This window comes from Manis pentadactyla, chromosome 4 (assembly GCF_030020395.1).
Source record: "Manis pentadactyla isolate mManPen7 chromosome 4, mManPen7.hap1, whole genome shotgun sequence".
NCBI classification, from domain to species: domain Eukaryota; kingdom Metazoa; phylum Chordata; class Mammalia; order Pholidota; family Manidae; genus Manis; species Manis pentadactyla.
Window position 1 is genome coordinate 176,773,813 of NC_080022.1, and position 12,148 is coordinate 176,785,960.

Genomic DNA, 12,148 nt, shown 5'->3' on the forward strand with positions numbered 1-12,148 from the left:
CTTCACAGAAGCAAAGAGGCAGCCTCCAGCAGTGCAGGGTGAGGGGACAGCTATTCCCACCATTGAAGTAGAACAGGGCCTGCATTTTCCCACTGTGAACAGGAGGGAGAGCTGAGGTAAGAGTTCTTTATGATCAATACTCTATTTCAGGTGCTCTTGTGTTTAGCAAGCTTCTGGGGGCTAACCTATAGTCTGTAAGCTCTGAGTGATCCAGGAGCCATGGCTTTTGTTCAATGGTTGTGAGGTAGGGCAGGGACGTGGGACAAGCATCATGATAAATTTTTCCTACCTATGATGAAAAATGCCAAGATATAAGCAGTATAGTAAGAAGAGGAGGGACTCCATCTTAAGGCTAAGATTCCATTTTAAAAACCAGGGAGTTAGGAGGTTAAGATTCCTAACATTATTTTATGGTATTCAGCCAACAACTGACCCTATCTTATGGCAGGGCAAGCAGTCCTGTATGATATGTCCCCACTGCTTGAGGGTAACCACTACCTTGGAGAAGAACAGGATTGATCAAGAAATTCCTTGTGTTATCTAAGAGAGTATCTAGAGGACTGAGCATGGCTGGTGACATATTCCTCACTGGAGACAGACATCATGAGACCACAGTTGAGCCTATGACCCCGGCCCTTTCTCCCCATTCTTGAAATCCTTAAAAGACAGAATCCTAAGCCTTTAAGAGTGCCTCCTCTCTGAGGTTGCCCACACTCCCTTCTTCAAGTATGTACTTTGCCTTAAATAAAGCCTTCTTGCTGCTCAACTACTGTTGTCTCTGCCCTTTTCCAGTGGTAAGTGTCTTTGTTATTTTGCTATTTCATTCAATTTTCTAGACTTAAGCACTAGTCTTCTTTCTCTGTTTTATTTCAGACAAGTAGGGAAGGGCTCCCGAGATCTCTGATTTGGGCTTGCAAGTTCCTGTCCTCTGGGTGACCCGGACAGGACTGCAGCTGTACGATCATGCTCTTTAGTAGCCTGCCTGAAAATCTCCTTTCTTTGCTTTGGGAAGTTCTCCGAACATTATCTCACTCCATCCAGTGCTCTGTGGCTCCCCCAAGTCCTGGGACGGTAGGGGTTTAGCTCCCATGTCACGCAGAATCAAGTGGATACTGGATGCCAGGTGACCCTGGCTTCAGGAGTTGGCAAGGGATCTGCCCTACACTGAGCAGGAGTTAATGAACTTCCCTTTCCTCCCTTTGTTCTTCCTTGCTCTTTGCTGCCTGCATGCCTGCTGAAATTCACTTCCACTATTGTTTTAATTAATTCCTTCCTTTCCTACACTCCTCTGACCTGGTTGAAAATTCTTTCTCAATTAGAGTCAAGAATCCTCCCCTGTCTGGGTTGAGGTTTCACCTAGTGCGCAGGGAGAGACATCCCCAGACGCAGCTGCCTGACAACACTTGCATCCCCAGCACCTAAAACTGTGTCTGGCACAAGTAGGCACTCAGTATGTGCTGAATGAGAAACAACAGACTAGGATCAGAACTACTGTTTAGGATACTGGCTGTAGTCTAAATTCCAAACACCTAATCACATTCATGATGACAGCCAGCATTCACACAGAGCCTTATGGTGCCCAGGCACTTAGTCACTGTAGTTTGCTTCAAAGCCACCTGTAAGGCAAGTCTTGCTATCCCATTGTCCAGATGTGGAAATTGAATCTTAACAGTTTAAGGGACTTGCCTAAAGTTCCATAGAGACTAAGAATTGGGGTTTGCAAAGAAAGGGTAGGGCATCCCATAATGCCTTTCTGTTAACACACGCTCCCGTGGAAGCCCATCTGAGTCTAGTTTCTACATACTTTTACTAAAAATTTACTCCACTCTCAGTCCTCTCCTACTGGGTTGACTCCATGAAGGCAGCTAGGCCCAGTACACCCTGGAGTTAGATTATTTTGGACAAGTCACTTAACTCATCCTGTCTGTTTCTTCAGAGTTTTTAGTGCCCATGCTCCTCAAAGGGTTATTATGAATATAAGGGGGGAAAATGATGAAATTAAAGCACTATTTATAGTGAAGTTTCATACACTCATAAAAGTGAGATATTCAGGTGTGACCCAGTAATGAAGTACAAAATAAAGAGTTCTCAAGCCTTGACCTCTAATCAGGATTTGACTAGCCTCAACCCCAGTCAGAGATCTGGGCCAGCTGGCCATTTCAACAAATGTTTGCAAACAAAGTAGAATGAGCTAGAAAAACTGTATTTATAAAGTATTTTGCATTGATTGAATAAGTGTGTATATTTAATTTTTTCTTTAAATTATAGAAAAGTAATTTCAAATGTATACAGATATGGAGAGACTAGTACACATGTTTCATCTAAACCTAACTTTCCCACTTCCCATATAATTTTGAAGCAAATAAGAGAAATCACCTAATTTCTTACATAAATTTTGTAATATATATCTCTAATAAAAGACATGGACTTCCTTTTTGAGAACACAAAACCCCTAAAACAAAACCAAGAACAATTCCTTTTTTTATCAAGTATCTAATTGGAAATCAACCTTCTCTTTGTTTTACACATTACATATTCTTTAAGTTTGCTTTTTAAAAGTTGGGATCCAAATAAAGTTATCATATTGCAATTGATAATATTGTGTGGGTAAAACAGAAGAATTTCCATAATCTCTTGCCTGGCTTTAGTGCATCTCCATATCAACAAGAGTTCCTAAGGGGTGGAGAGACGTAGTTCACCTCCAAATCAATGGATAATTACCTGGGCAACCGAGGGCTTATGGGAACCTGAGAGGTTGCGGGGAGGCTTCACTTGCTTCTGCCAGACAAGGAGAGAGCTTGCCCCGGCCGGACCTCAGTTTGTAAGCAATAAAATTTCTTTGATTTTGGTTTCAGCTAGGTATTTTGCCCTGGGATTTCCTCTCCTGGGAGTTACATATGGCTTTAGGTCTCTTTAAATTTACAGGCTACCCTTGACCCTGTCTATGACACACTTGCAATTTATTTTGTAGTAGAAAGCTTTTATTTTAAAGACTTTAGACTTGTCTTATGACGGCAGATGGTAACTACACTTGTCACATTTAGTAATGTATATAACTGCCAAATCACTGTTGTATACCTGAAACCATACTTGTATTATCAACTACAATAAAAAAATTGTCTTTAAAACAGTATCAATTAGGAGGAGGCAATCATCCATGCTTTCCACCCTCCTTTTGTAGTCAAGCAAGGATTCATTTACAAGGCAGTAACCAATAAAAATACAGCATTAACATGGTAATCAAGGCACACAGGTGTACCTGTCTAAGAGTTTTTAATTTTACAAACCTGTTTTTAAACAATCTAAACTGTATAGTTTGGTGGTTTCTAAAGGGGAAAATAGTCATTGAGCTCATTTTATGTGAAGGAACAGGGTATACAGTTACTGCAAAGGGAAACACCCAAGGCACAGGGCGGGGTGTGTTCTGCATGGATAAAAGCATGAAAATGCCAAAAGATTAGCTGCTCTTTATTAAGGGGCTCAAGGCTTCTAGAAACATGAAAGTTTAAAGAGACCTGGTTGCTATGGCTGCACAAAGTAGAGAACAGAGACAACCTTAATTTACCTACAGTGTAATGGAGTTTAAGGGACTGCTTTTCGCTCCATAATTGCTCTAATTTCCCATTATCCACTGGGGACATGGGGTGAGCAGTTTCTACCCCCACATAGTTTTGGCTGAAGTGCTGTGGCCTCAGGGATTAGCCTGTGAGGTGGAAGGAGAGGGCCTTCTTTCTCTCCTCTTTTCTCTGGGCCTCTTCACCCCCTGCCCTCTGAGTCTTGCCAGTGTACACCCTGCCCTGAGAGAGGGTGTTCTGGGAGACAAGTGGAGCAGCTGGCCTGGGCGGCTGGTCAGAGGTGCCTGGGCGTGGACTCTGGTCTGGACGACACCAGGGACGCCTGACCCTGGGAATGGGGCCAGGCTGGATTATTTTTCTGGCTATTGTGGGCCTCGGTATACATTCCTCTCTCCCTGTCCAAGATGGGAATTCCATTGCACTGAGCATGTGTGTGTGTGAGCACATGTGTGGTATGAAGAGCACGTAGGGAGCGGCTGGAAGGACCCATGTCTGTGGCTTTCCTGGCCCTGAGATCCCTGCTCTCAGCTCCAGTGCCAGGTGCTCAGGAAACCCAGATGCAGAGCAGAGAGAAGGGGCCCTCAGTCCCCTCCAGGCCACAGTGGAAGGGCAGTGTCAGCTTGACATCAAATGGAAAAGCAAATCTTGATTAAAAGCTTATGTCCATAACCAGGCACTTCCCATGCCTTATTTCCTTTAATTCTCACTGCAGTCCCCAAGGTGGATGGGGAAGGACTGGAGGAATTCAAGAAAAGGGGGCTCACAGTGGGGCTCAGTAACTCCCCGGAGTCACACAGGATGAACACATTCCACGCTAGTGCTGCAGCTAAGCCACAAGACTTTTGGCCTCTTGGAGCCGTGGTTTCCATATATGTGAAGTGGAAATAATAGTAGTAGCATCTAGAGAAGTTAATTCAAAGAAAAGATGAGCTAATGCATGGAAGGTCACATGACAAACTAAAGCATTATCCAAAAATAAGGTAAGCAGGTTAGAAAGGGGTTTGCTCAGCACAGACCTGGGTGCTTTCCTAGTAACAAGGCACAGCAGTTTCTCTGATGAAACACGTCCAGTCAATAAACAGTTATTATTCTAAGAGTATCCTGTCTCTTTTCATAGCATTCAGTAAGGCTCATGTTATTTTGATGGAGAAAAAAAAAAAAAGAGGCCTATAAACACTTGTTATTTTTCCTGAATTAGCCTTTGTGCTAAAAGGGCGGCTGTTGGTTGCTGAAGAAGCTGTATATTCCTAAGGGCAGGCCAAGTTTTATGATCTGTCTCACCAGCAGCTTTTAGCTAAGCCCAAGGCACAAGTTAGTCTCCTGACAAACACCTAGTTGACAACATACTTTTCCTAATTCTTGGCCACACTACCTTACACAGGCGGTATGTGTATTTTTCTCTGTTAAGAAGTGCAAAGAAAGTGTCCTGTATCAACATTCAAAGCTTCATTCATTCATTTATTCCACAGTCAAAAAAATTTTTTTCATTCACTTTGTAAATTTCAAGGCTGCCCACAGGGCCAGGCACTGCCCAGTTTCTGGGAATACAAGACGGACTTGGTCCTGCCCCAATGGGACTCATGTAGGACTTAAGGGGGCAATGGAAGACCCAAGAAAACAAGTAAATAACATTGTGATCAGCACAGTAATGGAAGCAAAGAGCTGATGCAGAGACAGGACAGTCAGGAAAGACCTCTCCAAGACGGAAACAAAATGCTAAGGAGCCAACCCTGTGGTGGGGCTGGAGATGGGCTTGGCAAGGCTGCTTAGCGGAGGCCTTAGGGCCAGGCTGAGGACAACAGAGGTAGCCAGGGGCCAGGCCATGCAGGGCTTTGTGGAATATATAGCAAGGCATGTGATTCTAAAGACTGCAAGGAAAAGCCCTTTGAGCTTTTTTTTTTAAGTTGTGATAAAATTCACCCAACAAATTCACCATTGTAATGTGCATTTCCTATTCCTTCCTCCACCCAGTCCATCCCCAGCCCCTCGCTACCACTCTTGTCTCTGTGGGTTTGCCTATTCTGGGCATGTTTCCTAGGTTCATCGACATTATTGCCCTTATCAGTACATCAGTACAAGCTTTTTAAGAGCATGTGTGAACCAATCTGATGTACATTTAAGAGTCACTTTCATTGTTGTGGAGAGGAGGGATAGGGGCAAAGCTGGAGTGACAGTGGGCAGATGAGTTAGGGGTTGGTCTGCAATGGTGAGGTGAGATGATGGCCATCGGGGAGGAGGAACGTTTGAGATATTTTATAGGTAATGCTGATGGGACTTGCTGATGAATGGGGCGGGGTGAGCGATGTGTGACGCCAAGGTCCCTAGGAAGTCCAGGACAGGAGGAACCGGTATGGGGGGAAATCAAAAATTCCTTTTTGGGTACGTTAAGCGGAGTTGGCTAATTGGAGATGTTAATTAGGCAGTGGAAATTTGAATCTGGGAATCAGTGGGGAAGTCAGAGCAGGAGATAAAAATGTGACGGTCATCAGCCAGAAGATTGAATCTAATTCCAGGGGAATATGTGTTAAATTATATGCATTATAACAAAGCGAATTACACCCCCAAGGGTGACCAAACGTAACAGGTCTGTAAATATCGTACTTCTAAGCTCCCAGCTAAAAGCACAGTATTCTGTATTTGAATGAGTACTCAGCATTTACAAAGACTGAGGCCAGTGTCCACAGGTATGTATTCAGAATCACCAACCTCGCTTAACAGATCTCTTTGCATTTCTATTGCCACTCCAGTCACTCCTTCCAACAATCAGTCACTCACTGAGGGTGTGAAGTGAAGGATTCCTGCCTTCTAATAAGAAAACTAACCAACTGGGGTCAGGATCCTGGCTCCCATTAAAAATATATGCTTTGTTCTTTGAGGTCACTCAGGTTTAAGAAATCTAACATACTGTTTGTTAAAATTTTCATCTAATTGAAGAGAAACATATAAGTATTTCTAAAAATAAATGAGGGACTACATCAAACTAAATAGCTTCCGCACAGCAAAGGCAACGACCAACAAAAGGGGAATTCTTCCTCTTACTGAATGGGACAGAATATATTCGCGAATCATATATCTGATAAGGGGTTAATATCCAGAATATATAAAGATCTCATACAACTCAATACCAAGAAAACAAATAATCCAACTTAAAAACGGGCAGATGAACCGAATGAATGTTTTTCCAAAGACATACAAATGGCCAACAGATACATGAAAAGATGCTTAGCATTATTAATCATCAGGGAAATGCAAATCAAAACCAGTGAGTTAGCACCTCATACCAGTCAGAATGGCTATTATCAAAAAGACTGGAAGTAACAAGTGTTGGCAAGGATGTGGAGAAAAGGGAATCCTTATGCACTGTTGGTGGGAATGTACATTGGTGCACAATGCGGGAAATATGGAATTCCCTCAAAAAATTAAAAATGGTATTGTTGCTGGGCAGCTGCAACTGGGAGGTCTCTCCCTGTGCACCACAGGAAACCTCAGCCTGGACAGAGGAGGCTTCCTGACTCTCAACGAGAAAGAATTCTCGAGCAGGTCGGAAGAGTGTAGGTAAAGAAGTAATTTATTAAAGAAGAATAGTAACGAATGGCAGGGGCCTAGCAGGCTGACGGCAGGAAAATGCAGAGGGAGGGAGCGCGCACTTGCTGACCTTCTGGTCGTAGGGAAGTCCCCCTCGCCGGCTCCGGAAGCGTGGGTTACCCGGCGTCGTGTGTCCGCTTGGATCTGCACTGCGTGGAGGCTAGCCCCTACCACCCCAGGATTTGGGGAGCCACGGAGCACGGATGGAGAGTAGGGAGATTTTCAGGCAGGCTCCTGCAGCTGCAGCTCCTTCCGGGTCACCCAGGCTGAACTCGGAGGCCCAAATCTGAGCTCTCAGCAGCGTCTCCCTACTTACCAGGTGTAAAGCAGAGACTAAGTGGAGACTTGGAAATAAATCAAATAGCAAGGAAACAAAGACGCTTACCACTGGAAAAGTGCTGAGAAACAAAACACAATTAAGTTGAGCAATGAGAGCTTTATTTAAAGTTACACACTTAAAAAAAGTGAGGGCATCCTCAAAGAGGAGTTGCTGAAAGGTTGGTTGGGGGCTCCCTCTATTTAAGGATTTTTTCAGGAATGTGACAAAGGGCCAGGGGTGTAGTTGTCAAGTAGTCTCAAGATGCTTATCTCCAGTGAGACACCGTGTTTCCTTTCTTCTATTATCAGTACCCCAGCTAATTCTGCAGAATAAATTTAGCCCAAGAAATTTATTGATCTGGTTCCTCCCTAGGATATTGACTTTCCTCTGGGAACATATCAATCAAGACCACCTGCCCTGCCCACAAGGTGGGCTGAGTTATTGCCTGTTTGCTAAAGAATATTTGAGGAATCTTATTTCCTAATTTCCTGGCTTTTTTAAAGTAGAATTTTAGTGTTAAGATGGAATCTCTCCTGTTCTTACTGTACTGTTTGTATCTCAGCTTGTTTGGAAAATCAATCATGATGCTTGTCTCAGCTCCCTGCCCTATATCAAAACTTCCATATGATCTGGGAATTTCATTTCTGGGAATCTAGCTGAAGAAAAAGCACCCACTAATTTGAAAACATGTATGCACCCCTATATTTATTGCAGCATTATTTGCAATAGCCAATATATGTAAGCAACCTAAGTGTCTACCAACAGACAAAGATTATTTAGAATATACACACGATGGAATATTGCTCAGCCATGAAAAAAAATGAAATCTTGCCACTTGCAATGATGTGGATGGACCTACAGGGTATTATGCTAAGTGAAATAAGTCAGACAGGGAAAAGACAAATACCTATGACTTCACTTACATGTGAAATCTAAAAAACAAAACAAATGAACAAACAAAAACCCAGAAACAGACTCATACAGAGAACAAACTGGTGGTTGCCAAAGGGGAGAGGGGTAAGGGATAGGAGAAATAGGTGAAAAGGACCAAGAGGAGGAGGATTACTGTAATTATTATTTCAATAATCAGTATTAAAGTAACTTGGTAAGGCAACAGACAGTAATTACGCTTATCATAGTGAGCATGTTCTAATGTACATAAATGTCGAATCACAATGTTGTACGTGTGAAACCATTATGATATTATGTCAACTATATCTCAATTAAAGAAGAAGCACTTGTTATGCTTTCAAGTGATTTAACCCTCCCTGGACAATCCATCCTCCTATGTGGGTGGTCATCCTAATCCCTAACAAAATGTCTCTGGGAGAAGTCCTGTAACAAAACTGAACACCTTCCCAAGTGCCCTGGAACCTCACATCCAGAAGTACCCCCTCCCTTCACTGAGATGATCCCTTAGCCAGCAAGGGGCATCCGCTGGCAAGGCTGCTTATAAATTAGATCCCTGGCACCAGAGCTGCCTGGTGGCTCACTGTCAGCAATTTCAGGGCAAAGGGCTTCGTTTCTTCATCTCGAGGCCCTTGCTAGGCTCCTTACTTGTTCAACAAATGACTGCCTGCCATGTGCCAAGGCCCTGACCTAATGTTTGGAGTTCAGCAGAGAACAAGACAGGAATTCTGCCCCCACAGAGCTTACATGGACAGACCAAAAAAAAAAAAAAAAAAGAAAAAGATTAAACACATAAAATGAGGGGAAATGAATGAGGGAAGACACTAGGGAGTACTGTCATGGGTGCAGAAGGGAGGCCATAATTTTCAATAGGGAGGTCAGGGAAGGCTTTGCTGAAGTAACATTTGAGCACAAACCCCAAGAAGTTGAGGGAAGACAGCTTCCAGGATGAAAGAATAATGTACACAACTGCAAGAGCAGGACTGAGCAGGACAGCAGGGGATGAGACCAGGGAGGGAGGGAGGGAGGATGACACCGGGCTTTTTGGTTTCAGAGAGAAGACTGACACAATTTGTCTTATTTTCTTAACAGGATCACTCCAGTTGCCACGTTGAAAGTAAGACTATAGGGGCGAGGATGGAAAAAGGGAGGCTGTGTAGGAGGTTTCTGCGGTAACCCACCTGAGAATCAGTGTAGGCCAGAGGGGCGGGGGTGCAAGTGCCACCAGGACTGAGAACTGAAACACCTCAGGGCCTTTCAGGCCCAAACCGCAATGAGGTAACAGCTCACAACCACTGGGGGAGGTACTATGAAAAGACAGAAGGTAACAGGTGTTGGCGAGGGTGTGGAGAAACTGGCCCTCCGGTGTCCTGCTGGGGGGAACATAAAATGGTGCAGCCTCTGTGGAAAAGTGCGGTAGTTCCTCAAAACATTAAAAATAGAACTACCACATGACCTAGTAATTCCACTTCTGGGTATATAGCCAAAGAACTGAAAGCAGGGTCTCAAAGGAATATTTGTACACTCATGCTCACAGTGAAGGGGTTCAGAGTACGCCACCCTAAAATCTTCTACTCTGGTTTAAGAATTATTTTGTGCAGAAGGCAATTTAAAAAAAGAAGACACAGGAAGAACTGCCTGCCTTCCCCCACTCTACAGGCAGGAAGGGCGGGGCAATTCTTCATCACCGCGGACAACTCCAGGCTCATCGGCCCGCAGAGAATGCCAGACGGCTCTACATAAGAAACTTACTAAGTAGCCCTTATTTTCCATTAGTTTCCCCCACATATTTACCAGTTTGCTACCCCAAGGAGCTCAGTCTTATTGTCTTGTCGTCACTCATCACTGAGTTATCCTATGTGTACAAATTCATGAACTCTGTTTTTCTCCTGTTAATCTACCTTTTACCAGTTCAATTTGTAGGGCTGCAGCCAGAGAACCTTGGGAAGCAGAGGAAAGTTTTTCCTCCCTTATAACAGCTTTATGCCCAACAGTCAAACATGGAACCACCCGTGTGACATCAACAGAGTATTAGATTTACAAAACAGGGTTACGTCCATACAATGGAATTCAACCTTAAAAAAGTATGTTCTGATACATGCCCACATGGATGAGTCTTGAGGTTATTATGCTAAGTGAAGCCAGACACAAAAAGACAAATAATGTATGATTCCACTTATATGAGGTATCTACAGTAGTCCAATTCACAGATTAGAAATTGTAATTACAGATTCTATGAGAGAAATTAGAATGGTGGTGGCCAGGGGCTGGGGGATGAGGCAAAGGCAAGTTTAGCAGGGACACAGTTTCAGTTTTGCAAGATGGAAGTTCTGGAGCTTGGTTACACAACAATGGGAACATACTGAACTGTACACTTAAACATGGTTAAGATGATAAAGTTTATGAGATATGCCATTTACCCACAATTTTTTTAAAAAGCAGTAATTTTATCTATTATAAGATAGTGGTTTGGGAGAAAGGGGAACCCTCCTACACTGCTGGTGGGAATGTAAATTAGTTCAACCATTGTGGAAAGCAGTATGGAGGTTCCTCAAAAAACTAAAAATAGAAATACCATTTGACCTAGGAATTCCACTTCTAGGAATTTACCCTAAGAATGAAGCAGTCCACTTTGAAAAAGACATATGTACCCCTATGTTTATCACAGCACTATTTACAATAGCCAAGAAATGGAAGCAACCTACGTGTCCATCAGTAGATGAATGGATAAAGAAGATGTGGTACATATACACAATGGAATATTATTCAGCCAAAAGAAAACAAATCCTACCATTTGCAACAACATGGATGGAGCTAGAGGGTATTATGCTCAGTGAAATAAACCAGGCAGAGAAAGACAAGTACCAAATGATTTCACTCATCTGTGGAGTATAAGAATAAGAAAAAAACTGAAGGAGCAAAACAGCAGCAGACTCACAGAACCCAAGAATGAACTAACAATTACCAAAGGGAAAGGGACTGGGGAGGATGGGTGGGAAGGGAGGGATAAGGGGGGTGTGGGGAGAAAGGGGCATTACGATTAGCATGTATAATGTGCGTGTGGGACACGGGGAAGGCTGAGCAACACAGAGAAGGCAAGTAGTGATTCTACAGCATCTTAGTACACTGATGGACAGTGACTGTAATGGGATATGTGGGGGGGACTTGGTGATGGGGGCAGTCTAGTAAACATAATGTTTCTCATGTAATTGTAGATTAATGATACCAAAAAAAACACAAAGATAGTGGTTTGGAAACCACTGACTTAAAAATTATTTGTTGGGAGTGGGGGTGGGCAGTAACGAATTCTAAAGATACGAAAGAGTATAAAGAAGTAAAAGGTAAGATGCACTCTCAACTCAAGCCTCCTGCCCAGAGGCAACTGCCATTTATAATTTCTTTTGTGTCCTCTGGCAATATCTGACATGGAAACACATCCTCCTGTTATTTACACTCATCATAGCAAACCCACTGTTTCACCTTGCTTTTTATCTATTATATTCTGGAGATTGTTCCCTATTATTACATGCTGAGCTGCCTTTTTTTTTAATGCACTATATTAAACCATTGCACAAACATACCATATTTATTTAGCTAGTATCTCTTGGACATTTCCAAATTTTTCCTACTGCAAAAAGGGTAGAAATGAATATTGTTGTTCATAATTCTTTCTGTAGGCACATGTGGCAGTATCTGTAGAATAAATTCCCCATAACAGATGAGCCAGAGAGTATATGCATTTAAAAATTTAGATGTTGCC